Source organism: Humulus lupulus, chromosome 2 (assembly GCF_963169125.1).
Source record: "Humulus lupulus chromosome 2, drHumLupu1.1, whole genome shotgun sequence".
NCBI lineage: Eukaryota > Viridiplantae > Streptophyta > Magnoliopsida > Rosales > Cannabaceae > Humulus > Humulus lupulus.
The window spans coordinates 207,058,920-207,086,440 of NC_084794.1; the positions used below are offsets into that span (position 1 = coordinate 207,058,920).

General features: G+C 39.6%; 1 non-coding gene across 1 annotated transcript; it reads right to left on the reverse strand.

Moving 5' to 3' along the window:
• Window positions 1-3,462: 3,462 nt before the first annotated feature.
• Window positions 3,463-3,569, reverse strand: LOC133820417 (small nucleolar RNA R71). The gene has a single exon (XR_009886827.1). It is a non-coding gene; the product is annotated as a small nucleolar RNA R71 (small nucleolar RNA).
• Window positions 3,570-27,521: the final 23,952 nt, after the last annotated feature.

Consider the following 27,521-nt stretch of genomic DNA (forward strand, 5'->3'; position numbering starts at 1 on the left):
TTAGTTTCCATGTATACTTACAAATATCTGTGTATATAAAAAAAAAAGAAAAAAAAATACAAAGCGCACTTGTAGGGGATAGAACCATCCACCTCTTGGAAGTTTTGAAGATTAAAGCACCACTGAGCTAAGAGAAATGACTGTAGTGATTACCTTTAAGGAGAAGACCTATTTATAGGAGGCTCAAACTCATCCTAGCCATTGAACCCAATATTTTATCCATGGACAAGAATGAAGCCAAACACCCGCATTGGGATCCGCGAAGACAAATGATAGGCTCACATTTATCCTCAAGGAATCATGAAGATCACCACTCCAAAGTGTGTTACTTCATGCCACCAAAGCAAAGAAACACACTAACATCACAAGTGGTTTGAAGCCACCGTACCAAGAAGTCCACCGGAGCGCCTAAAGGCCCTCACATAGACTGAGGGGCAAGTGTGGATGCCAAAATTTTAGTTGCACGAGGCCCCGCCTTGTGCCCTTCAAAATATAGGCTTAGGATGGAAACAACCAAGCCCGACCTTACGCCTTGTGCTAAAGGCCCCGCGACAGCACCAAGTGGGGCATGGCCTTGCGCCACAGACCCTGTCTCGCACCCCAAGCCTCTACCTCATGACCTCGTCTCACGCCCCTTGCACGCTCCACCTCGCGCCAGTGTCTCACGAGGGCATTCGCCTACTCCTCGTCGCGCCAACATTTTGCGAGGCCCCTCGCACGTTCCGCCTCACGCCAGCATCTCGTGCGAGCACCTGCCTACTTTGCCTCGTGCCAGCATCTTGCGAGGCCCCTTGCACGCTCTGTCTCACACCAGCACCTCATGAGGGTCTTGCCCCCCAAGCGTCTTGGGACCGTGTCCTCCCTAATGACATATAGGGTCTTCAATACTTGAAGTTCATTGGAATAGGGTGCCTTGCGGGGATGAAAACCCACATAGGACCAGAAGAGTTCGTACATGTGTGGAATATGCAAACAAGTAGTGGACCTTATCCAGCCTAGGTATGAATTACGTACGGGGGAACGACCCTGAAAACCCCAGATGTCTGATCCTAATCTCCACGCCGGACTAGTAGTGGTCGTACGAGTAAGGTACCAGATGTGGTCCTTCCCAGCCAGCCTCTCACATTCGTACTAAATAGATAGCGGAGGTACAACCAGGTACTAAAATTGAGGTGCTCCCGCAGACCCTTGGCGTGTATTGAAGCCAACCACCACACTCTCGACACCACTACCATATGTAGACTGCATATGCAGGGTCATGTTCCCCTGGGACCACCATGTACAGTGATCCCATAGTGCTCTCCTATAAATATGACCTCCCTTCACCTGAGAAAGGGATCGAATTTCAAGAGTTTTGTACTCAGCCATTGCTAATGAAAACACACATTCTACATTCTCTCTATTTTCCATTCTAAAATTCTAGCATTTACGTGTTGTGTTCTTGAAACCATTAGAGAGTTTGCTTGAAGTTCAACTGATTTAAGTTCGCTTCCTTTACAACTCACAAAGTTCTTGATCTAACTTAGTTGGTGAGTTCTTACCGTCAACAGACGTGGAATTTCCTTAAGTGGGGTTTAGACATGTGCTAAGGTGGAATTTTTTAAGTGAGGACAGCTGGAATTTTTCTTATTACATTAGAAATGCTCCCAAATGAATGGAGCACGTCAGAGAGAAGGCTTTTTCTGACTTTGGTGAAAAAACCCTAAAAGAAGAGGAGAGGAAAAGAGAGGCTCATTCATGACCTTACCTCCATAGACACCATTAGAGATTCCAACCACCCATACCAGTTTGGGTAGTCCCTTTTAGAGAGAGACACCATAATAGCAGGAAAGGAGAGAGACATAAGGAAGAAGAAGAGAAGAAGAAGGAGGACCACTTTGGGCACAAATTGGCTTGATTTCTCTCTCTTTATCTTTGTATTTTAAACCTTAGTTTTGAATATTTTGAATCAATGGCTGAATTGATTGTTGCTATTTTCTTGTTTCTAGTCATGAATTAAACCTTTTGTGGTTAGAGAAACTAAGGACCTCTAATATGTAATTTTGGATATTATGGGTAAGTAATGTTATGCAATTTGAGGTTTTGTTCAATCAAGTGATGAAATTGTAATGCTTGCTGTGGTTTGGCCAACTTTAGTAGGTAATTAAATTAATATTAATGCTAGAAAGATTGATATTAATGGATGCAAAACTTGATTGATGCATGTTCTTAACTTTTAGGTTTTGAATTGTGAGAATATAGGAATGTATGATCACCTTGCATGACTTAGAAGGTTTGTACTCAAATTGGTATTCTTGACAGTAATTTGGCATATGAATATGCTAGTTAATTAAAGAATTGAACCTTAGTTGCTTTGAGAAAAGAATTAGGACAAGATAATTGCCTTAGTCAACTCTGCCCAGTTTGCGACCGCATTACTTGCCCGCATTTTACCCAGATTTATGTATCTGAGTGAATTAGCTCGCTAACCCCTCATAATGATTGAAATCAACCCCTTGTTACTGTTTTTGATCTGGTTGGGTCAATTAATTAATTTCCATTTATTTACTTGTTCATTTAGTTTAATCAAATCCTTATATCAATTTTAGCTCAAAGTTGTTGGTTTTAATTTTTTCTATATTTAGCTTAAACAATCCTTGAGGAGACGATAAAATTACTTACTACTTTATTACTTGTTAGACGATTATGTACACTTGCATATCCTAAAAAAAAATCGCAAAAAGTTTTTAGCACTGTTGTCGGGGATTGATTAAAGTAAATTATTGTGAAATTAATTATCTTGCAATTTGGTTTAATTTTCTTTTGTGCTAACTTGGGTGATTCTCGTGCAAATTTAGGTTCAAAAAGTGTATGTAAGAGAGTCAAGACCCTGAAATACTTCCCCTTGATCCAGAAATGGAATGTACATTCTAAAGAAGGAGAAAAGTACAAAATTCCAACAGGGAAATAGTAGTGACGGATGTTGAGTGAAAGGCTCAAGCAGGAGCCACTCAAGAAGGAGTAGCTCAAAGGGCAGCAAATCTTGGGGCAACAGCTCAAGAGGGAGTAGCTACGTATAATGGGAAAAATGCAATTATTTTGGCAGATGATCGAGACCATGCTATTAGGCAATATGCTCTTCCCCTTTTCAATAAGCTCAATCTAGGTATTGTAAGACTAGAAATTCATGCTACACAGTTTGAGTTGAAGCAAGTTATGTTCTAGATGCTTCAAATTGTGGGCCAATTCAGTGGGATGCCAATAGAAGATCCTCACCTCAATCTTCACTTATTCATTGAGGTGAGTGATTTTTTAAAGTTTCCCAGAGTTACAGAGGACGCCTTGAGACTAAAGTTATTTCCATACTCCTTGAGAGATAGAGCGAGAGTTTGTTTGAACTCTTTGCCATCTGATTCTGTGACTACTTGGCAAGAGTTGGTTGAGCGGTTTTTGATGAAATACTTTCCTCCCACTAAGAATGCCAAGCTCCGCAATGAGATTACTTCATTTCAACAACTTGATGAAGAATCTTTATATGAGGCATGGGAGAGGTTCAAGGAGTTGTTACGAAAATGCCCTCATCATGGCATTCCTCATTGCATCCAAATGGAGACATTCTACAATGGTCTCAATGCTCACACAAGAATGGTGGTAGATGCTTCGACGAATGGGGCTCTTTTTGCTAAGTCCCATAATGAGGCATATGAAATCCTTGAGAGGATATCCAACAACAACTATCAGTGGCCCACTACTAGATCATCTACAGGTAGAAAGGTTGCATGGTATTCATTATGTAGATGCCATCACTTCCTTGGCGGCCCAAGTTTCCTCTATTTCGAATATGCTCATGACAATGAACATGGGGATGATGGAACAACTTTTGGGGTCACAAATGGGGCAAATGGAAATAATTTCTTGTGTGTATTGTGGTGAAGGACACACTTTTGATAATTGTCCTTCCAATCCCGCAACTGTATGTTATATGGGAAATTAAAATAGGAATTGTAATGTCCCAAAGTACCTAATAAGGCTTAGGGCCTTGATTAGGGGGATAGGATGGCAAATTATGGAAATTACATATTTATGTGTTATATATGCGTGTAATTATGTGATTATGTGAGTTATATTATTATATGACTTGATATGCATGTTTAGGTGTATTAATTAAGCATGTGGGCCCGTTTCTTATTAGAAGACAATTTTTGTAATTTTGTAATGACCCGGCTAACTTAAAGACCTCAGACCATTAAAACTACTAAGACATAGCTATTATTTTTTAATACATACATAAAATAATAGAAATTTAACTTTATTAGAAAATCCAAAATACGGGATCCCATTGTTATTACATAAAATCATAAAGAAAATTAAACCTTTATTTTAATCCTTCAAATACTAAATGAGGAAAATCATTAATACATAATTATGAAGACTCAAAACAAAAATGTCATCCTCAATCATTCCCATCAGTCCATTCATTTAGTCCTCTCCCAATACACATGCCAAAGTCGCCATGGATCCGTCCCGCCTTCCATGCTCATTTACCTGCACAATCTAAATAAAAAGGAATGAGCCTAATGCCCAGTAAGGAAAAACTACTAAAGCATAACATAAAACATAAGACATAAAAACATAAATCATAAAGCATAAGACTACAAATTAATGGCCATTAATTCACTACCATAGTATGTGATAGAAACCATCTAGATCCTCTTGCTACTATTTAGAGGTAGGTTTAGACACAACTATAGTCTACGATAATGATAAAAATCTTGGGATTTTCTTATTTACTATCTAAGCAACCATATTTCACAAGCGACTACAAACATAAAAACAACATACATACATACACATAGCATATAATGATAATCAAAACACATAAAATCTAACTTATTTTCCTTACCAAAAATCGAGGTATTGGAGACAAGTGTAGGATTAGGAACTCCTAAAACCAAACAGTAAAATCATAAGTTTCCTAAAGAAAAGAAGATGAAGAGAAGATCTAAACCATCAAGATAAGAACTTACCGAAAACCTTAAGTTTCAAGAAAATCAAACATCGAACCAAAAGCCATTATAACAAGTTAGGATTTGGAAGAAAATGAAAAGAATAAGAGGAACTATAATGAACTAAACGCGAGGATCAAAGTACCTTAGATAGCTTAGAACTTCAATCTACACCTCAATACTGAAATCACACTCTAGCTTACTTCTCAAGTGTTTAGAAAAGCTTAGATTTGAAAGCTTTTAACCCCAAAACCCTAGTGTTTCTCTCTGGAACAAAATTAGCAGCTTGGAGGATTTAAGAAGTGCTTGAATGATGATGCAAATGGATGAGTGAAGAGTCCTATTTATAGAGTTCTAGGAGTGAAACTAACTCCTATTAAAATGAATAAATAATTGAATAAAAATAGAATTTTTAGCTCAATAGATGCCCATAACTTGGTCAAAATCGTTAAAGAGCAAGTCCAAGTTGTTAATGGTTGTTTCTAGCTCAGATTCCATAGACTTTCAAGATATGCATGTAGAGCCAATATATCGCCCCCTATAGGCAATATATCGCCTCCCCCATATTCCTGAGGCTCCGTGGTTTCGTTTGGCCGAAGTCGACATGTTTTCCATATCAACATAGGCGATATATCGACCCCTATAGCTGCGATATATTGGCTTACACTAATATATTAAACATGTTTTTGCACACTTTCACCACACTTGAAGTTTGTTTAAATAACTTTGACTGAGTAATACGAGATCCTAATAGCTGAGGGAAGGTTCTAGACTTCCTAGGTTTATCCTTTATTAATTTATTTCATCTAAAATCCTTAAATCCATAATAAACATACATGTGAAAAGTGTCACATTCTTAATTATTCTATCTAAACCTTAGGTTATAATAAATAATATTTCTAGGACCAGCTATTTTAATCAAACCTTATGATAAAATTAATATTTCTAAACTATAGGCTAAACTTATAAAATCCATAACTATCTCTATGAGTTTCCATCTAAATCCCGGCTTGAACCAATAACCACGAAAACTAAAATACTACATCACAAGCTACTATTATCTAGCTAAGTAAAATTTCGAGACGCTACAAATTTAGCCTGTTATGGGTATATTTGGCATATATATGATATATGTGTGGGACAACATTATTATGAGGATATATTTGGGTTACTCGGCACGAGGCGATCCTAGGGAGCAAGTTAGCGGGAAAGCCACAACGAGATCAACACTTGACTCGGGGTGAGTCAAGGGGTATTTTGGGTATTTAATACATTACTGAGTTATTGGGTAATTGGAATTAATATTTGATGATTTATTGGGATTTAGTGAGATCAGGAGGAAATTATGAGAGTTTGACTATTTTACCCTCAGGGACGTTTTCGGGACCCCAAGCCTTGGGTCTTACTTAAGGTTACTTAAGCTCGAAGTAACATGACAAAAATAGATATACGTTCAAAATGTTGTTTCTCTCTCTCCCATTATCCATTTTTACTGTCCGTCAAATTTTCGAAGGAAACTCAAGTTTTAGGACGCAGATTCAAGCAAGGATCGAGTTATAACGATTCTAGGAAAGATTAGAAGCTTATTAGCTGGAGGATTTAGCGAGAAACGACATAATCAAAGGTAATTTAAGCTTTGAATTTCTGAGTTTCTATTTCCTGAAATTTCTTAAGTTTTGAATTAGGATTTTTTTTTTTGAGGAGTTTTTGAATGATTTGAAGCTTGGGTTTTGAGGATTTTGTGACAATGAGATGATTGGGAACTTTATTTTTGAGATTTGGGTATGTTTGGATAGGTTTTTGGAAGGATTTAAAATGGAAAAAATAGAGTTTTTGGGCTGTGTTCATGGTTGGGCCGCGACCCTTTTCTTGTGTGTCGCGGCCTAGGCTTGAAAAACAAAAGAGGATTTGGTTGTTGGGGGTACCTTGGGCCGCAGCCCACGGTGCAGCCCTTATTCTTGAGCAAGTCGTGACTCAGGTTTTTGGGGCCGTGGCCCAAAAGGGGAAAAATGACCAAAATGGGTTATTAGTGATGGGAACTTAAACCTAAGGGCTCGGGATGGATTCTACTACCCGGTTTGGTAGGATTCGACGTCCCAGAGGCTAGGACTCGGTCCGGAAGCCTTTATTTACTCATTATTGATGGGATTTCATAATTGGTTATGACTAGGTTATCGCTAGGGGCTTAGGATCAGGATCGTGCTCAACGGTCGTTCTTATTTTTCATTGCACTCTGACTTGAGGTAAGAAAACTGCACCCATTATGTGACATAGATGATTAGGGCTTAGCCCGAATGCTGAATATAGTTTTGATTGGGCATTGGCCCCAGTAAATGTGCATGATTATGATTATGCCTGTGATTATTGATGAAGCATGTTGAGTGCTCTATATATTGATATTTATTATATGATGAATGCTTGTTTGCATTATATATTTGAGAAAAGCATTGACTTATCAGTCAAGGACGGGAATAACGCTGAGCACTGGTTGTAAAGTATTGACTTATGAGTCAAGGGCGACAATAGCGCATTGAGCGCTGGTCGATATGATTAGATCTAATCAAGAGAGCGTTACATGCTCGTTCGACCCAATGGTCATAGAAAACCAAAGCGCTTGACTAGCTTTATGGCAGTTACTCAGAGCTAGGGTGACTTTACATGGCTAGGGATAAGGACCCCATGGTGATTTTATGGTCATTTATTAAGGGCAAAGGACCCCAGGTGGACTCTATGGTCATCTATTCAAGGGAAAGAACCCCAGGTTAACTCTATGGTCATCTGATTAGGGCTGCGAGTCCCAGAATGATTCCATAATCATTTATTTGTACCTGTATGGATGCATGAATAGGTTATTACTGCTGGGCATGCTAGATATACATCTGAATCTGTATATATTGTTCATTCACTTTTATTAAGTTTTCTTAATGGGCCTTGGCTCACAGGTGCTACGTGGTGCAGGTAAAGGGAAAGGAAAGTTGGACCAGCCATGAGTTGGAGAGCTTAGGTGGTGATGTGTACATATGCGGCCGCTTGACCACCACGTCCAAGGTTTCTCAGAGAGAACTAGGGTGTAACCCTATTTTTGTCGCTTAAGTCAGCGAGTTGTAACTTTTGAATTGTAATAACCTTTTTGGAACTGAAAACAAATTTGTAAACGTTATTATGGGGTCCCATGTACAATTTAATGTTTTTAATGAAACATCCATTCCTTTTAACATAAATTTTTAACCCTAGACCAGTAATCACACAGTGTAACGGTCTTGGCTAACCAGGGCGTTACAGGAATGGTCCTTATTCTCATTCATAAAATCCATGATGGAGGAAACATCCCAACTTTTCATCAAGTAATCAAGGGGCTGGCCTTAGCACTTCATCTATGCCTCCTAGACCCACTTTTCCACTGGGCTATCCTCCACAAGCCCCACAACAAAGGCCACAACAAGCGGTGCAATCCAATTAACTTGAGAACATGTGGAATGAGTACATCGTGAAGAATGAAGCAATTATCCAAAGTCAAGCAACATCCTTGAGGAACCTAGAAACTCAAGTTGGGCAACTTGCTAATGAGCTAAGAAATAGACACAGAGAATTCAAGGAATGTGGGTGATGAATATTGCAAGGCCGTGACTTTGAGAAGTGGGAAGGGGTTGGAAAATTCCAAGAAATCTGCTGGGCACGAGAGTGAGCCCTCTTCAATCCAAAATAATGGGAAAGTAGGCGAAGATGCTGAAAATTCAAGGAAATTAGCCTCTGCCCAGAATGCGGCCACATCAAAACCACCACAAAGTTCCCCATAAATCCAAAAGCTCCATTTTCCACAGAGATTTCATAAACAAAAGCAAGAGAGTCAGTTCAAAAGGTTTCTTGACATGTTGAAGCAACTACATATCAATATTCCTTTTGTTGAAGCCCTAGAGTAAATGCCCAAATATGTGACGTTCATGAAAGAAATTCTTACTAAGGATAGACAGTTGGGAGAGTTCGAGACTGTGGCCCTTACCAAGGAATGTAGCTCCTTCTTGCAAAACAAGTTTCCTCCGAAGATGAAAGATCCTCAAAGTTTTACCATTCCATGCACTATTGGTAACTCCTATTGTGGGATGACTTTATGTGATTTGGGTGCCATTATCATTTTAATGCCTATGTCTGTGTTTAGAGAGTTAGGAATGGGAGAGGTCAGGCCTACCATGGTTACTCTTCAGCTTGTAGACCGATCTCTTGCTCATCCTGATGGGAAAATTGAAGATGTTCTAATAAAGGTTGACAAGTTTATTTTTCCTACTAACTATATTGTGTTGGATTATGAGGTGGACAGGGAGGTACCAATTATTTTGGGGCAACCTTTTCTTGCAATAGGTAGAACTTTGATTGATGTTCAGAAGGATGAACTTAATATGAGGGTCCAAGATGAACAAGTGACTTTCAATGTTTTCAAAGCTATGTGATTTCCAGATGAAGTTGAGGAGTATTTAGTTGTTTCAGTGGTGGACTCTTTAGCATCAAAAGAGTTAGAAATTAGTTGTCTTGATGATCCTTTAGAGGGGCTTTTGTTGTTTGATTCACAAGAGAATGATGAGGATGAGTACTTGGCTTGGCTAGAAGCTAGTTCACAAGGTTTATGCTCAAGATGACATTTTGAGTCTTTAGAGCTCTCTTCTAAAGCTTTCAAAGCCCCAAGACCTTCAGTTGAGGAACCACCAGAGTTGGAGTTGAAAGTTCTACCTTCCCACTTGAGATATGCTTATTTGGGTGAGTCTTCTTCATTGCCTATCATTGTTTCAGCTGAGTTTACTAGAGAGAAGAAGAAAAGTTGCTTGAGGTATTGAGAAAGTCCAAGAAGACCATTGGGTGGACCATTGCAGACATTAAGGGTATTAGTCTCTCTCTATGCATGCACAAGATTTTGTTAGAAGATAGTGATAAAGGATCAATTGAAGGGCAGAGAAGGCTCAATCCTATTATGGAAGAGGTGGTGAAAAAGGAAATCATTAAGTGGCTTGATGTTGCTATTATTTATCCCATTTCTAATAGCTCATGGGTTAGTCTTGTTCAGTGTGTACCAAAGAAAGGTGGAATCACGGTTGTGAAGAATGAAGACAATGAATTGATTCCTACTAGAACTGTGAGAGGGTGGAGAATATGCATGGATTACAGGAAATTGAACAAGGCCACTAGGAAAGATCATTTTCCTCTTCCTTTCATTGATCAAATGTTGGATAGACTTGGAGGGAGAGATTATTATTGCTTTCTAGATGGATATTCTAGTTATAATCAGATTGCAGTGGTTCCAAAGGATCAACACAAGACTACTTTCACTTGCCCCTATGGTACTTTTGCATTTCGTAGGATGCCTTTCGGTTTATGCAATGCTCCTACCACATTTCAGAGGTGCATGATGGATATTTTCACTGATATGGTGGAGAAATTCTTAGAGGTATACATGGATGATTTTTCTATTTTTGGTGATTCTTATGAAGATTGCTTGAGTAATTTGGCTAAGATTTTGCAAAGATGTGAAGAAACAAACATTCTCCTTAACTGGAAAAAATGTCACTTTATGGTCAAGGAAGGTTTTGTTTTTGGCCACAAAGTATCAAAGCATGGTATTGAAGTTGATAGAGCCAAGATTGAGGTTATTGAAAATCTCCCACCTCCCACCTCATTGAAGAATATTAGAAGCATTATTGGCTATGCTGCATTCTATAGGCGGTTCATAAAGGATTTCTCCAAGATCTCTAAGCCTCTTTGCAACTTATTGGAGAAGGATACACCTTTCCATTTTGATGAAGCATGTTTGAAATGCTTTGAATAGTTGAAAAGTCGATTGGTTTCTGCACCAATTATTGTGGCTCCAGATTGGAACTTGCCTTTTGAATTTATGTGTGATGCAAGTGATTTTTCTGTGGAAGCAGTGATGGGTCAGAGAAGAAACAATGTTTTTCACTTTATTTACTATGCTAGTCATACTTTGACAGGTGCTTAACTTAACTATACAGTGACAGAAAAATAACTCTTGCCTATTTTCTTTGCTTTTGACAAGTTTCGGTCTTATTTGGTGGGTACTACCTCAACTATACAGTGACAGAAAAAGAACTCTTGGCTATTTTCTTTGCTTTTGACAAGTTTCGGTCTTATTTGGTGGGTACCAAGGTGATAGTCTATACAGATCATTCCGCCATCAAGTATTTCATTGAAAAGAATGATGCTAAGCCTCAGTTGATTAGATGGGTACTTTTGCTCCATGAGTTTGATGTGGAAATTCAAGATAGAAAAAGAGTGGAGAACTAAGTGGTAGATCAATTGTCAAGAATGGAAGGTGATAAGGAGACAAGTTTTTCCTTAGTTTGTGGATTTTTCTAATTACTTGGTTAGTGGATTATTGCATCCGGATTTGACAAGCCAACAAAAAAAGAAGTTTTTGCATGATTTGAGGCAATGTTTTTGGGAGGAGCCATACTTATTCAAAAAATGTGCCGACCAAATGATTATGAGAAGTGTCCCCGATCAAGATATGGAAGATATCCTACACCATTGCTACTCTTCACCTTGTGGAGGGCATTTTGGTGGAACTCGCACCTCATCTAAGGTACTTCAACGTGGTTTCTTTTGGCCTTCCTTATTTAAAGATGCTCATGCTTTTGTGTCGAGATGTGATCGGTGCCAAAGGGTTGGTAATATTTCTAGAAGGAATGAAATGCCCTTAACTAATATTCTTGAAGTTGAATTGTTTAATGTATGGGGTAATTATTTTATGGGCCCATTTCCACCATCTTATGGCAATTTGTACATCTTGGTAGCTGTGGATTATGTCTCAAAATGGATAGAAGCAATTGCCTCTCCTACTAATGATTCCAAAGATGTCGTAAAGTTCTTACAAAAGAATGTTTTTACCCGTTTTGGCACCCTAAGGGAAATCATTAGTGATGAAGGCACTCATTTTGTGAATAAGCTACTAGCAAGTTTGTTGGCCAAATATGATGTGAGGCACAAAGTAGCTACTACATACCATCCTCAAACTAATGGGCAAGTTGAGTTGTCCAATAAAGAGATAAAAGGTGTTCTTGAGAAAGTTGTGAACCCCAACCGCAAGGATTGGTCCAAGAGGTTAGATGATGCATTATGGGCCTATAGAACAGATTTCAAGACACCGTTGGGGATATCACCATATCATTTGGCGTTTGGCAAAGCTTGCCATTTACTGGTGGAACTTGAGCACCGTTCTTATTGGGTTATTAAAACACTCAATATGGATTTGCAACTTGCAGGAAAAAAGAGAATGTTGCACCTGAATGAAATAGAAGAGATGCGCTTATTCTCTAATGAAAATGCCAAACTTTACAAGGAGAAAAGAAAAAGATGGCACGACAAGCACATTCAACCAAGAGTGTTTGAAGAGGGCCAGTGAGTCTTGCTTTTTAACTCGCGTTTGAAGCTATTTCCTGGCAAGCTCAAGTCAAGGTGGTCAGGCCAATTCTTGGTTGTTAAGGTGTATCCCTATGGAGCGGTGGATTTGCATGACGAAGGCTCTAAGAAAGAATTCAAGGTTAATGGACAAAGACTTAAGGATTATTGGGGAGGTGAGGTTGAGCAGAACTAGTGCTCAATCTCTTTGAAGGATCCTTGAAAAAATGTAACAATTTGGGTTGCTATGTGTGACCTTCGATTTGGTCAACGACATGGAGTCACAAAAAGTGTAAAGAAGTAAAGAACTGAATTCAAGAATGTAAACGACACAAGGATTTTATAGTGGTTCGGCCCCAAGGATCGGTAATAACCTACGTCCACTTAGTGTTTTATTGATGTAAAAGAATTCAAAAAATTGCAATCAGCGAACAAGGGTTTACTAAGTTTCACAAGTTTACAAGCTAGATACAAGTATTGCGTATAATAGCACTATTTCTCTATGAATAAAAAAATATTGCATGTGACCTAAATGAATCCTATGAGTCCTATTTATAGACTCATGGATGTACATATGGGCCTATGGGCAATGTTCAATTGATGTTACAAACATAACAAAATAATAACATAAATAATGATATCTACATTCAAAATATCAAATGATGATAACTGTTTCGAAACATTTGTCTCGATCCCACGAGCAGCTCTAGTCGTATGCCTCTGCACCCCTTCTTTTCCTGCTGCTCAGCATATTCCTTGCACTTATCGAGCATATTTAATTTCCTCTTAATAATGTGGTCGTTGGTCGATCAGTCTTTCATTAATTACAAGTGACGTGTCTTTTTAACATGCCACATCATCATGCAAATATTTAGGGAAATATTTGCCCCCCCCCCCCCATATTTATTTTAATGCGAACAATATTTAATAAACTTACTCGATCAACAGTCTTGCTGACCACTCACATTAGATTGTACTTACTTTCTCGAAAAGATAAGTAATCATGACTTTTTTGATTTCCCAGGCATGATTTGACGGTTATTGCTATTTCCCATGCAAAAACCCTCAAATCGCATCATTACGCGTCAGATACCCTTGACTGATATAAATACCCCTCTTCTTCCTTCATTTCACTTTTACATGACCATTCTCTCTATTCAAGAACATTAAAAAAAACCTCCAAGAACTTCAGACATTTTAGTGCATTTTGAGGCGTCTTCGAGCAACTTTGAGCAAATTCTTCGACCATCCTTACTCCAAGTAAGTTTTCGAACCCATCCTCCTAACTTTGTAGCAATTTTCTTGCATTTTGGATGTGATTTGTCTGTTTTAGTAAATGGGTTTTGCATGTTCTTGAGGGTAATCGGTTTTGGGTAAAACGCATAGGATTTTATGGTATAAAATATATATTTTAGGAAATTTATGGCACGTAATGATGTATAGGAAAGATGTTTAGGAATATTGTCACTAATTTGGGCACAAAATCGAAGTAAAAATTCGATTGTTGGTATTTCGGAAAAACTGGGTTTTTCCCGCCTGTTTATAAAGTCGATCATATTCACTTTTTGATCTATTTTTCCAACTTGATTGCAGGTTTTTTTGTGTTTTCATCAGGATGTTGCTGGTCGGGTAAAATCTTAACTTTTATCCACGAGTAGTGTTATCCTTTTTTTTTTCTTTCTTTATTGGTTGTAGACTCTCACTTCCCATTTGTTCTTCTCAGATATTCATGCATGATCCCTAGGGAGGTGAGAGACCAATAGATAACAATCTGCTTGCTCTATTGTTCGAGGATCAGGAACCACCTACTTTTCCCAGTCCAGAACCTTCAGCACCACCCCCAATTCCTTCGACCAACCTTTCTCGAAATTCTCTAAAGAAAAAACCAAACATGGGCTGTGTAAAACATACTGCCAAGAAAAAAAAAGAAAAACCACAAACTCACCTACCAACCAGCCAACAGCAAACACTGAGGATCCTTCGAACCCTCAACCCGTAAGGGTTGCACCACCAGAGATCCAACCTCAAGCCCGTCCACACAAGGGCCTACGAGAAGATGTTCCCTGGTACATCCCCACCCCCAAGCATCATATCGACCAGGATGGTGGCAATGTATCCAAAGAAGTACAGGTTTCCTAGGATTACTCTATATAAGCCTACACTGGACCAGAGGGCAAACGTGTCTGGAGGTGCCTTTAGTGCCTGGTCGAGGTATCACATTGAAGTGGGGGAAATTCTGCCCTTGCATAACTTTTTTCGAGGGGTAGCCAATTACTTCGAGGTCGCCCCATTCCAAATAACCCCCAATGGATATAGACTACTTTCAGCACTCTATATTTTGTATAACCATAAAAAGTGGCTTGTGCCCATCACTCATGAGATTAACTACTTGTTCGATCTCAAGTCCAACCCTAACCAAAGTAACACGTGATTCTTCCATTTTTATCACCAGGCATCTGATCGCACATTCCTGCGTTATACATCACGAGTGATCGAAAATTGATCTTACACTTAGAAGCGACCATCCATCTAACTGGTCAGCCCTTGTTCAAGAACTTGTAAAAAAGTAAAATTAATACAAGCCAAATCTCTAAAAAGAAATGTTCATTGATAATACTTGCGCAGGTGTTCTCCATTCCAATAGTGCGGAATGAGATCTCTGTTTAAGTGAGCAAGTTTGTATGTGCCTGGTTGAAGAATTTCTTCAATTTGATACGGACCCAAAACTACTAGTTGGAAAATTAAAGTTGTCATCCCTATCGAATAGATGATAAGGGATGGGCAATGTATCTAAGAGTGAAAATCCATGTTGTTCTCATCAGAGGATTCAAACACACAACCATCGTATTCAGGAAATTTTTGTTTTCCCCTCCCATGTTGAGGAGGGATATCTATAAATGCAATGTGGGGAAGTACTTCCAAGTGTATTTCCTCACAATCGATCTAGTCGCTGATAACATGGCCTTCACTTGAGGAGGTAAACTTGCTCACTTAAACAAAGATCTCATTCCGCACTATTGGAATGGAGAACACCTGCGCAAGTATTATCAATGAACATTTCTTTTTAGAGATTTGGCTTGTATTAATTTTACTTTTTTACAAGTTCTTGAACAAGGGCTGACCAGTTAGATGGATGGTCGCTTCTAAGTGTAAGATCAATTTTTGATCACTCATACAGACACAAATTATTATCCATTTTTTACAAGAAATAAAAGGAACTGTGAGCAGCTAATTATTCTTGCCAATTATTGTTTTTTTACAAGTATTTGATCATTACGTGTGTGGTTTTGTTATATTATCATCGATTATTTATAAGTATGCGAGTAGTAATGTTCGAACATGTATTGGTCATTGGCAAGAAACCTAGAACCTTAGACTCCTCAATCACTTGGGGTAATATAAGATACTAAGTGTTATCCCAAAAATATACACAGCTGACATGGCATGAAGGATGGACACATGGCATCATAGTGTGGGAACATGTCATCATATTCTTGACACGTGTTATAGGCATCTAACAGTCCAACAAGCTAGAAAGAGCACACTTGCCAGGTGAATAACAATTACTGCTCGGTATGCTCGCCAAGAAAGAGGTTGCTCGGTATGCTCTTCAAGAAACCTGGTATACCTAGTCGGATGAAGTCAGTTACATCCTCCTCACACCTAACAGTTTACCTGAAAACTCAGTGAAACTCCTGAAGAATAGGACTACAGCTACCCGCGAAAAGGAAGGGATATTTTGTAGCAGTTGCGGTGTAGGCGCAACTACCTAGGCATTACAGTATAAATGCAAGTCTTCCACCACTGTGGAAGGGGTTCAAATTTTTAGCCTATCGACCAACACCAGAAATATACCGACCAGCCTATTAGGACCACTCAGCAGTGATTTCTGCCATTCTGCATTGTTTTTACACTTAGAATCATACTTGTTTTCACTTATCATCCTATGTAAATCTTAAAGATCTATACAAATATAAGAGGAAGTAGGTCATTACCATTTCTTGGGGCCGAACCTCTATAATTTCTAGTGTCTTTTATCATTCATTGTTCATAGTTATTAGGTTCTTGGCTTATTTATGATTTATTGATTGTCTGAATGAAAGCTCTCTAATTAATTATTTTAACTTCGCATTAGTTCACCAAAAAACTGGTCAACATTCTGGTGCTTTCATTGAGAGCCCAAGACAATCAGATTAGATTTTTGTTATCGCAAGGATGGTGGTCTCAACTTGTAGGTCAAGCCAAGAACCTCCAGAGTCCGAGGTTGAAACCTCTCGTCAAGTCCCTTCAATTAGAAATTTGAATGGGCAACAAGGAAATTTACCGCCCAGGAACTGATCGTGTGTTGGGGGACAAACCGCTGGGCCCGCTACACCAAGACGCATAGCTGCCACTTCTACTGGAATCACCCATGCAGAAACTTCAAGTGGAGGTGCTGCAGGGGATACTGACCAGCAAGGACCAAGGGATGGAGGTCCCGGACGGTATGAACCCCATGTAGATATTGAAGGACTCGGTCCTGAGATTGATCAGATAAGAGAAGTCATTGGGTAGATGCAGGATCAGATGGCCTCTATGAACCATGGGCGGGCCACTGCACATGAGGCCCTAAATGAAGCCTTCGAAAAATAAAGGAGAGACTTTCAGAGTGGATGGATCGACATGCACGAGAGATACAAGCCCGATAAGAGGATATGGAACATCGGACAAGGGAGGCTGCTGAGTTTATTCGCAATTACATTCAACAGCAGCAGACACAAGGTATGGGAACCGCGGTTGGCACTACTGTCCAAAACGAACAACGCCCTCCCATTTATGGTTTTGGTGAAGGTGCCATGCATGGGCTAGGAGCTCAGCCTCAGAATGGAAACCAAGGTCAAACCAGTTGTTACAGATCCAGTCAGGGTGCCTAGGCCAACAATAACAGGCGACCTTTACTGGCAAATGAGCAGGTCTTGCCAAGACGTGGCATAGGACAGGACCAAGCCAGAGATGTTCGGCCTAGACCTTAGGCACCTCGCGACGGCTTTGTTTTCGTCCCCCTAAGGAAGGTGTCTAGACATGTCAATAGCAAGGTTATATTTCTTACAAAGACAGGAACTAATGATGTATTTTAGGTTTGACCAACCCTAAGGCGGCATGTCCTAAGTTAAGTCATGAACTCCAAAATAATGGGTTACACTCACAAAGTTATGATTAAGCTTTTGTAGTGGATAATCATAACTTGACCAAACTAAGTGGTACTTTAATGTTTAAAAGAGAAAATAAAGAGTTATTTTAAGTTTCAAACAATAAAGATAAGAATGTCTTATAAATTCTCTAAGATTAATTTGACCGACCCTAAGGTGGCACTTTGATTGTTAGAAAGTTTTATCGTGGAAATTATACTTTATTTTATGGTTTTTAATTGTGCTCATGCATCACGTTTAATTTCCAAAACTTTGATATTTATTTATCTAAATATAATAATATTTGTATTTATTTATTTATTCCCTGCAAAGATGTCTATTGGTGAATTACACACCGATGCTTTTCTCAAATCCTTGGTTTATGAACTTAAAAATATGCAACACTAGTTTCAAGGCATGTTGACCATTTTTTCTAATAAGAAGATGATGTCAACAGTCTGTGAAAAACCTCAAACAGAACCACCTCTGGCTACTAGCTATGAAGCAGAAGAAAAATATGCAAATTGGATGAAATTCGATCGGTGGGCACTTTATTGCATGCTTTCAACCATGCCTGAGGAAACAGAGGAAAAATATATACACTATGACTCAGCACATGTGATGTGGCGAGCAATGACAAAGGAAGTCTTTGCTGAGTGTCATCGTTTATATTAAACGAAAAAGGTAAATAAGATTTACATATATTTTTTCAATTTTGAATAATAGATTCAAATACTATGAATATCAGATTCAAATTTATGGATAGTAGATTCAAAAATATATGCCACTAATCTAATTTTCTTTTTGTTTTTTCCTTTACAGAATCAGAACCCTGAAAAGGAGAAAGAGACTGATGAGGATTTGAATAGCGAGTAAAGAGCTGGAGAAGTTGGAGAGTAGTTTTAATTAGTAATTTTTATTGTTAGTTGAACAATTTAAATTTCTTTATTTTGTTTTAGAAATTTTAGATTTCTTTAAACAAAGAAAACTACAGTCTATAAATTTAGTTTATGATTAGTAATTTTGATTATTAATGTTTAGAAACTTATTTCTATTTTTGCATAACATTCCTTTCTTTATTAATAAAGTAGTTATTATTTAAAGAAATTATTTATTTACTTGTTATGCAAATGCTTTGGGATAAACAAAGTTCACATACTTATGATGAATGAAAAAAATTTTATACTTCTGAATTATTTAAAACAACTAATCCTAGATGTATTAAACTGATTCTATAGTGAAACATATCTATGACACTTGAGATTGGACCATATTGTTCTTGACAGAATAAATAGGCTTGTGAAGGATAGTCCTTTAAGAGAACTATCTGTTGGATCTCTCCCTATTTGTGAATCCTGTGTAGAAGACAAAATGACCAAGAGACCTTTCTCTGCGAAAGGTTCAAGAGCCACAGAACCACTTCACCTAGTACATACGGATGTTTGCGGTCCACTTAATGTACAAGCAAGAGGAGGTTATGAATATTTCGCCACTTTCATTGAAGATTATTCAAGATATGGTTACCTATACTTGATGAAAAGAAAAAAAGAAGAAGTTTGGAAAGTTCAAAGAATTCCAAGCAGTGGCTAAAAAGCAATTAGGTAAATCACTAAAAGCTCTTCGATCTGATCAAGGAGGAGAGTAATTGGATTTTTAATTCAAGGACCATTTGTGTGAGCATGGCATTCAATCCCAACTCACAGCACCTGGAACGCCACAACAAAATGGTGTTTCAGAAAGACGGAATAAAACGTTATTAGATATGGTTAGATCAATGATGAGTTTCTCATCATTACCACTGTCATTCTAGGGCTATGCGTTTCAATGTATTATATACATATTGAATGATGTTCCATCTAAGTCTATCCTAAGGACACCCATAGAATTAGGGAATGGTTGTAAACCTAGTTTACACCATTTTTGAATTTGGGGGTGTCCTACACACGTGCTTAAAGGAAAGTATTAGTTCTCTCTACCGGTGACCTTCCTGACCACAATTGTAGCATCCCTTGGTGTTTGCACAACACTCACCAAGATGTTTTTTTTGGCACTTAGAGCACTGGAGATATTCTACATAACTCGACTTATTGCCTCCATTGTTTGTCCGTGCTCTTTTATCGTTGTCGGACTGCTTATTGTTAGGATGCTTTCTCTTCTAACCATTATTGTTGCTATGCTGATGGCTGTTGCTGTGGTTGTTCCGACCATTCTGAGGTTGATCCTGCTGTTTAGGCTCAGGCTTACTAGGTTCCTCCTTACTAATATTTTCCTGAAGCCTTTCTACTTCTATAGTTGTTTCTAGAACATCGGCATAAGTATTAGTTCTAGGGTTTGCTAGCTTAACCCCTAGCTCAATCTTTGGTCTAAGTCCTCTAACGAACTTGGTAACCCTAAGAAAGTCAGTTGGAACCAACTCTAGTGCAAACTTGGCTAATCGGTCGAACTTCCAAGAATACTCTGCTACCATCAAGTTGCCTTACTTCAGACCAGTGAACTCCTCGACCCTTGTGGCAATGACTGCCGAGTTGTACTATTTCTTGTGGAACAGCTCCACAAATCTGGCCCTGTCATGGTGGCGACGTCATGAGTCTGCTGAACTAAGTCTCACCATATTCTAGCATCCTTCTTAAGCAGAGATGAAACGCAAGATATGCGGTCCGTGTTGCAAAGATTCATGTGCACTAGGATCGACTCGACATTTCAGAGCCATTCTTCCACCTCGAAGGGGCGGTTATCCCTTCAAAGTTTTAAGCGTGTTGTTTACAAAACTGCTCGTAGATTGGCTCCATGTACTGAGCTGTAGGGCGCATAGTTTGCCTTTGGCCATCCCCCATAAGGACCCACTTGATGGGGTGCTTGAGCCATTTGCTGAGGCTGTGGTTGCAGCGGAGGCGGAGGCTGAGTCTGTGGCTGAGCCTGTTGTCACTGTTGCTGCAGTAATTCCTCCACTTGCTGTCGTAGTCTAGCAATTTCTGCAATGTTATCAACCGGCTGTAGCAGTGCACTTCGGTTAGCTGCAGTAGTGGTAGTACGCACTCCTCTTCTGCGAACTGGAGGGGCTTCATTAGTCTTAGGAGTGACGCTGGAGGCATTGACATTGGTGCGTGCAGACCTTCTGAGCGACATCTTCAGCAGAGTTCTGACAGTCGAGAAAAACATGTTAGAATTTACCATAATAGGCTCTAAAACAAAACTTAATCTAAGCAAACATAACTCAAACCTATTAATTATGATTTCTTATAAAAATTATATAGGCCTTCTTTATAATTAGGGTATGTTTCTATACTTAGAAAAATAAGTCATCTTTATTATTTTCTAAGTCTGTTTCTAATCATCCTATATGACTTAATTCTCAGGCTCGAAACTCATCGTTGTTCCAAAGTTAACCATATTAAGGGAGGGCTGGGATTAGTAAAATCATTCCCACTACTATGGCCCCCTATCTCTCAATATAGAACCCAGTCCATTGATTTGTATTCACCCTCACCAAACTTGGTCATTATTTATTAAATTTATTATTTATTATGATTGTAAAAAAACTAAATCATACATGTCATCAAAAATAACAATGATATTCATTTGGAAAAAGGTTTTCTTTATATACAATCATAAATGAAATAAATAAAGAAATAAACTAATCTAAAAATCAGGATCTTCTACGTCTGACCCTTCATCTAACATATTATCATCTATCTCCTCATAATCATCATTGTTGACCCTCGATTTGGCCAACGACATGGAGTCAAATATACGACATAAAATGAGACGACAATTAAGGGTTTAATCTAATGGTAAAGAAGAAAACACCAACGATTTATAGTGGTTCGGCCCCAACGAATGGTAATGACCTACGTCCACTTAGTGCTATTATTAATATTGAATCCCAATACTGTGATCAAAGAACTAAGGTTCTTGAGTTTCACATACCTTGGGAGAATTACAATAAGACGATGGATAATCGCACCATAGGCTCTCTCTCTCAATATTCAGGAAAAAGATTCAAAGATCCAAAGTCCCCTCCTTGAGCTATTTCATGCATATTTATAGGCTCAAGGGGGATTACATGGGCCATTGGGCCTTAACTCTCCTTAATATCTGTGTATCAAGGTAATAAATATAATTATTACAAGATCACAATCTTATAAGGGAATAAACTAAATCATACGACCAGCCTGGTCGTACCTAATAGTCAGTCTTGATGAAGCAATGTGTAGCTGGTCGATAACTGAACAACACCTCTTCACTTCAACTCTGCCATGTGTCAACCACGTGTGAGAAATCCTTGCCATGTCATCAGCAGTTGTTTTTGGGTAAACATTTGCCCCCAAAGTTTACAGTAAAGTAAACTTAGGTGTCTGACCTTTTGTATGCCCCATAAAACCTGTGAGAGTCGTCATGCCTCTTCAAAAAAAGTAACCAATCATGTCCAATCAGGTCTTTTCGACTTTCCAAAACTTGTCTGATGGATATTACAGTTCCCCATATTTTGGCAAAAGGTAATCTCATGATTACTTCTTTTATGGTGTCTCCATCAATATAAATAATACCCCAAATTCATATTTTAACTTTTTACTTTTCACTTGCCTTCTATTTTTCAAGAACTCTGAAGAACTTCGACCGTTTGAGCTAAGAAAAATCCCAGAAGCTCCTGCTGCCATTCTAAGGAACCTCCATTCAGACGCTCAAAGCTTTCGTTTTCATACTCCACCTTTCATCCAAGTAAGTTTTACGAGCCGTTCAGTCATTTGAGTTGCCATGCAAAGTCATTTTTTATTCGTTTCGTATCAGAGTTCTTGACTGTTCTTGACCAAAATTGTCTTGGGGTAAATGGGTATGTTGATCGATGCATGATAAGGTAGTGAAATAACACTTCATAGGAGTTAGGAGTCAGTTTGGTAGTCGAGATTGTAGATTTAGGCATAAAATCGAAGTAAAAATTCGATTTTTATGCTAGTTGAAAAACTGGGTTTTTCCCGCCCTCTCGGAGTCGAAAAAGTTTTCTCTGAAAAACTTTTTACTTCTGCTTTTTAATCTATTTCTCAAACTACTCGTAAGAAACTTCGTGTTTTCACTAGAATGCTGCTGATCATATAAAAGCCTAACTTTTATACGCAAACAACGTTATTCCTACATTCAACACAAGACTTTACACTCTAAGTTCTCATCTCCCCTTTTCTAATTGCAGATTTTGATGCAAGATCCGTGGGGAGGTGAGAGACCAATTGACGATGACCTGCTCGCTCTACTGCTCATGGATGTAGAAGAGCCATCGTTACTTATTCCGGACATCCTTTTTTCTTGAACTCCACCTAACAGACCTCATTCAAACCTTTCAGCCATGGGTAGAGTAAAATCCACTGCCCAAAAAAAGAAAACATCAAAACCTTCTGAACACCAGTCTGCTCCTCACGCAAAAATTCCCTCGACTAGCGGTAGAGCTGAGAGTACTCCCGAGCCAGGAATCCAAGCTCAAGCCCAACCTACGAAGTGCCATTCGACCAGATGTCGAATTGTACGTTGCCCCTCCTAGTCGAGTAACGATTAGGATGATCGCCAATTATATCAAGAAGTACGGGCTTCCTGGGGTGACGCTAGTCTGACCTACCAGAGACCAAAGGGAGAATCTGCCTGGAGGCACATATAGCACCTGGTCGAGGTATCATATCGAGGTAGGAGCGATCCTGCCTCTCCATCCTTTTTTCCAAGGAGTGGCCAATTATTTTGGGGTCGCTCCTTTTCAAATCACCCCAAATGGATATAGAATGCTCTCTGCACTCTATATCCTTTATAGTCATAAGAAGTGGCCGGTCCCCACGCCATACGAGGTCAACTACTTGTTCGACTTAAAATCCAACCCCAACCAAGAAAACACGGGGTTCTTCCAATTCTGCCACCAGGAAACGGGTCGCACTTTCCTAACTGACATCGCTTTTATTTCGAATGTGGGGAAGTACCATCTGGAGTACTTTTTGACTGCCAATATGGTCACAAACAACTTGGCCTTCACACAAGGAGGTAAAGTCTTTGCACCCTTGGTCGTATATTTTTTTTCTTTGATGCTTCCTGCATTTCCCTTAGGAATTTAGTGCATTTCAGGCCCCTGGTTACGACCAGCCCCTACTCCAAAAATGGAGGTCCGATCAGCCCTCCTGGCTAGCATTCGACATAGAGAAAAGTGTCAAACAACTGGTCACAAAGGCCAATCTGAGACTGGTCAAACTTCTGGCTCCTCACCAGGATGTAAGGGAATCTACTGCGGGGAGTGCCACCGGCACTGAAGTCCCTGAGAAACAACAAGATGTGTCACAACCTCCTCCGAGGAGGGCAACTGGGGTGACCGTCAATGAACCAACTGGTGCCCCACGACCTGTTGCTGCACCGGCCCCTCCAGGGAAGGGAAAGAAGAAGGCCACAAAGCCTACTCTTGAGTCATCGGATCAGAACGGTACTGATTTTACGCTTTTAGATAGTCTACCTATTCCCTGTCACCTCTACGATGGGGATGGCAACTTTAAATACCCTCCTGCTTTAAATTCAGACTTCTTCAGGCCAGAGAGTGAGTGTAGCACTAGTAAAGTAAATAGTGTAGCGACCAGTAATTATAGCTCGGGTATTATACTTTAAATTTCTCTGCCCTTGTTTCCTAAACTTGGCAAGTTCCTTTTATTATATTGCCTAACTATTTGGTCGTTTCTTTTTTGCAGACATGCTTGTCGAACGTGCCTTTGATTTGTACACCAAATCGACGAGCAAGAAAAAGTCCCACAAGCGCCAGTCTGGGGAGGGTTGCAGCAATCCCCCTGCAAAGAAATCTCGAACAGACAACTCCTCGACCAGCTCCTACTAGGGAGGCAACTCCTCCAACTCCAATAAACCCGTATCCTCCATCTCCGGTCGGACAGAGTCCTCCTCCAGCTCCAGTCGACCTTATGCCCCCAACATTCACCGTCTAGCAATCGGCTAGTCGTTGGGAAGAAGCCTCGAGAGACGACCTCATGGGCGTGGTGCTTAACTCAGCCAATGATAGGCTGTCGAGAATAACAAAACACCGACGCAGCCAAGAGGAAATCCAGGAGACTGGCTCTATGGGGGTCGACCAAGTCCTCAATCGCGAACTGAACGAAGTGCTCACTGTAAAATTTTTACTTTATTGTACTTCATGAATTTTCTTTTTAACTTGCTCCTATTTATAGCCTTATCTTTTTCTGATTGCAGGGGGTGCTTACCCGTACTTCTTGCTGGCGGTTTTCGAGGACGCAGAATGTTCAATTCGAAAAGAGACTTAGCGATCAGCTTAGTGCTACTGAGGCTCAATACACCGAGCAACTTAAGGCGTCTGAGGTACTCATGCCGAATAGCTGAAGGCAGTCGAGGCGAAGCATTCTGATGCCCTTAAGGAGGCCAAGATGAAGCATACCGAGGCCCTCAAGGAGGCAGAGGCAAAGCACGTCGAGGCGCTGCAGGTGACTGAGGCCAAAATCGCTTCTCTTGAAGAAGAGCTGAAGAGGAAGGATGCAAGTATATTCAAGATCACTGCATCCAAGGAGCAGTACAAGGAGGTCTCGCTCAATAATTACCGAGAAGCCCACAAGCTCCAAGATAAGCTGGAGATAAGCCGCAAGGAAGTTGCTGCACTGGAGGAACATAATGCCCGCAACCTTGAAGACTATGAAGGGGCGTCGCTCGAGTGTTTCTACTTGTTCTGGAAAAACAACCCCAATGCTAACTTCTCCTATCTTCCAAACCATATTAGGGAGGCAGAGCTGGCTAGGTGCGTTGCTCGCCTGGAGGAAGAAACACTTCCACGGTCTCTAGAAATTTCTTTAGCGACCGGCATCGAAGGCGCCTGAGAAGAGGCTGGGGATGCATTCGACCAGCAGTAGCATAAATCGCCACAAGACCCCCCGACAACCTCATAATTTTATCTTTTTACTTTACTTTTGAATTACATGGCCTACGGTTCATGATGTAAAAACAATTTTATTTATGTTTTAACTTTTATTGCTGCACGGGCAGCTTTTCTCTTTTTATCGAACAAATACATCCGAGCAGTCACTGGTCGCGGTGTAAAAGAATTCATTTTGATATTATAATATTTGAATTTTATTATAATATCTGTTCGCATGACCGAACTTAGCAAAGTACTTTGGATTGATTTAACAAAATACAAAATTTTGAAAAATACTCTAAGTACCTTAGCATGCTTTCACTTATTTTGCTCATGTGTTTACGTATCTTTCGATATGCTTCGCTTACTAGATGCCTTATATAGCCCCCAAGTGATTGAGGAGCTTTAGGTCCTTAGTCACTTGCCTTGACCAGAACCTGTTCGAACATTACTGCTCGGAATAAAGGAATTAAAACGATAATCCAACAAAACAACACACGTGATGAGAAAATACTTGTAATAAATACAATAATTGGCAAGAATGATTGGCTGCACACCATCCCTTATATTTATCGTAATAAATGGACAAAACATGTCTGTACGAGCAATCAATAAGATCTTACACTTCTAAGCGATTAGTCATATAAAGTGACCAACCTTTTTCATAATTTTTAAAAAGTAAAATTAATACAAGCCAATTCTTTAAGAAGAATTGTTTATTGATAGGACTTGTACAGGTGTTCTCCATTCCAATAGCGAGGAATGAGATCTCCATTTAAGCGAGCAAGTTTATAGGTGCATGGATGGAGGACTTCTTCAATTTGGTATGGTCCTTCCCAGTTGGGTTCGAGTACTCTAGTAGCCTGGTCGCGGGTGTTTAAGAAAACTCTTCGAAATACTAAATCTTTGACGCTAAATTTTCTTTCACGTACTTTAGAGTTGAAATACTGGGCGAATTTTTGCTGGTACACAACTACTTGGAGTTGGGCTTGCTCACGCTTCTCATTGGTCAAGTCCAGAGATTCCATCAATAGTTGGCTATTAGAGCCTTGATCGTACATTATTCTATGATGCGAGGGTGGATCTAACTCAACAGGTAACATAGCCTCCTACCCATAAGCCAAAGAAAATGGAGTATGGCCTGTTGCTATTCGGTGGGAGATTCTGTACGACCAGAGGACTTCAGGAAATTGTTCTAACCATGCCCCTTAGCTTATTCCAAACGTTTCTTCAGGGTATCCCTTAGCGTTTTATTGACTGCTTCGACTTGTCCATTTTCTTGGGGATGAGCGACTAAAGAAAAGCTCTTGATAATCCCATGCCATTCGCAAAAGTCCGTGAATAAATCACTATCAAACTGCATGTCGTTATCTGAGACGATTTTCCTTGGCAATCCATAGCGACAAACGATGTTTTTAACCACAAAATCCAGCACCTTCTTGGTCATTATGGTTGCGAGTGGCTCGACTTCAGCCCATTTAGTGAAGTAATCGATGGCAACCACAGCATACTTGACACCACCTTTTCCTGTGGGTAAAGATCCGATTAAATCTATTCCCCACACTACAAACGGCCACAGACTTTGCATCTGTTTCAGTTCATTAGGGGTTGCTCGCGAGATTTTGGAGAGCCTCTGGAATTTGTCGCACCTCCGTACAAATTCCATTGAGTCTTCATTCATTATTGGCCAGAAATACCCTTGCCTCAGGATCTTTTTTGACAAGCTTTGCCCCCCAGCGTGGTCCTCACAAAAGCCTTCGTGTTCCTCTTTCATCAATTCTTTGGCCTTCTCTTTTGAAATACACCTGATGAGTGGAATTGAGTATCCCCTTTGGTACAAGATTCCATCAACCAGGATATACCTAGCAGCGTGTCGCTGAAGGGTCTTAGATATTTTATCGTTCGTTGGTAACACGCCTTGCGTCAGATACTCTACGTATGGTGCCATCCATCTATCTGCCACCTGAATCACCAGAGTGGTCTCTTCTGCTTGGGTGCTTGGCACAGATAGTCGTTCAACTAGCACTATGTTTAGAGTATCAGCATCATTCACACTTGCTAACTTGACCAAAGCATCAG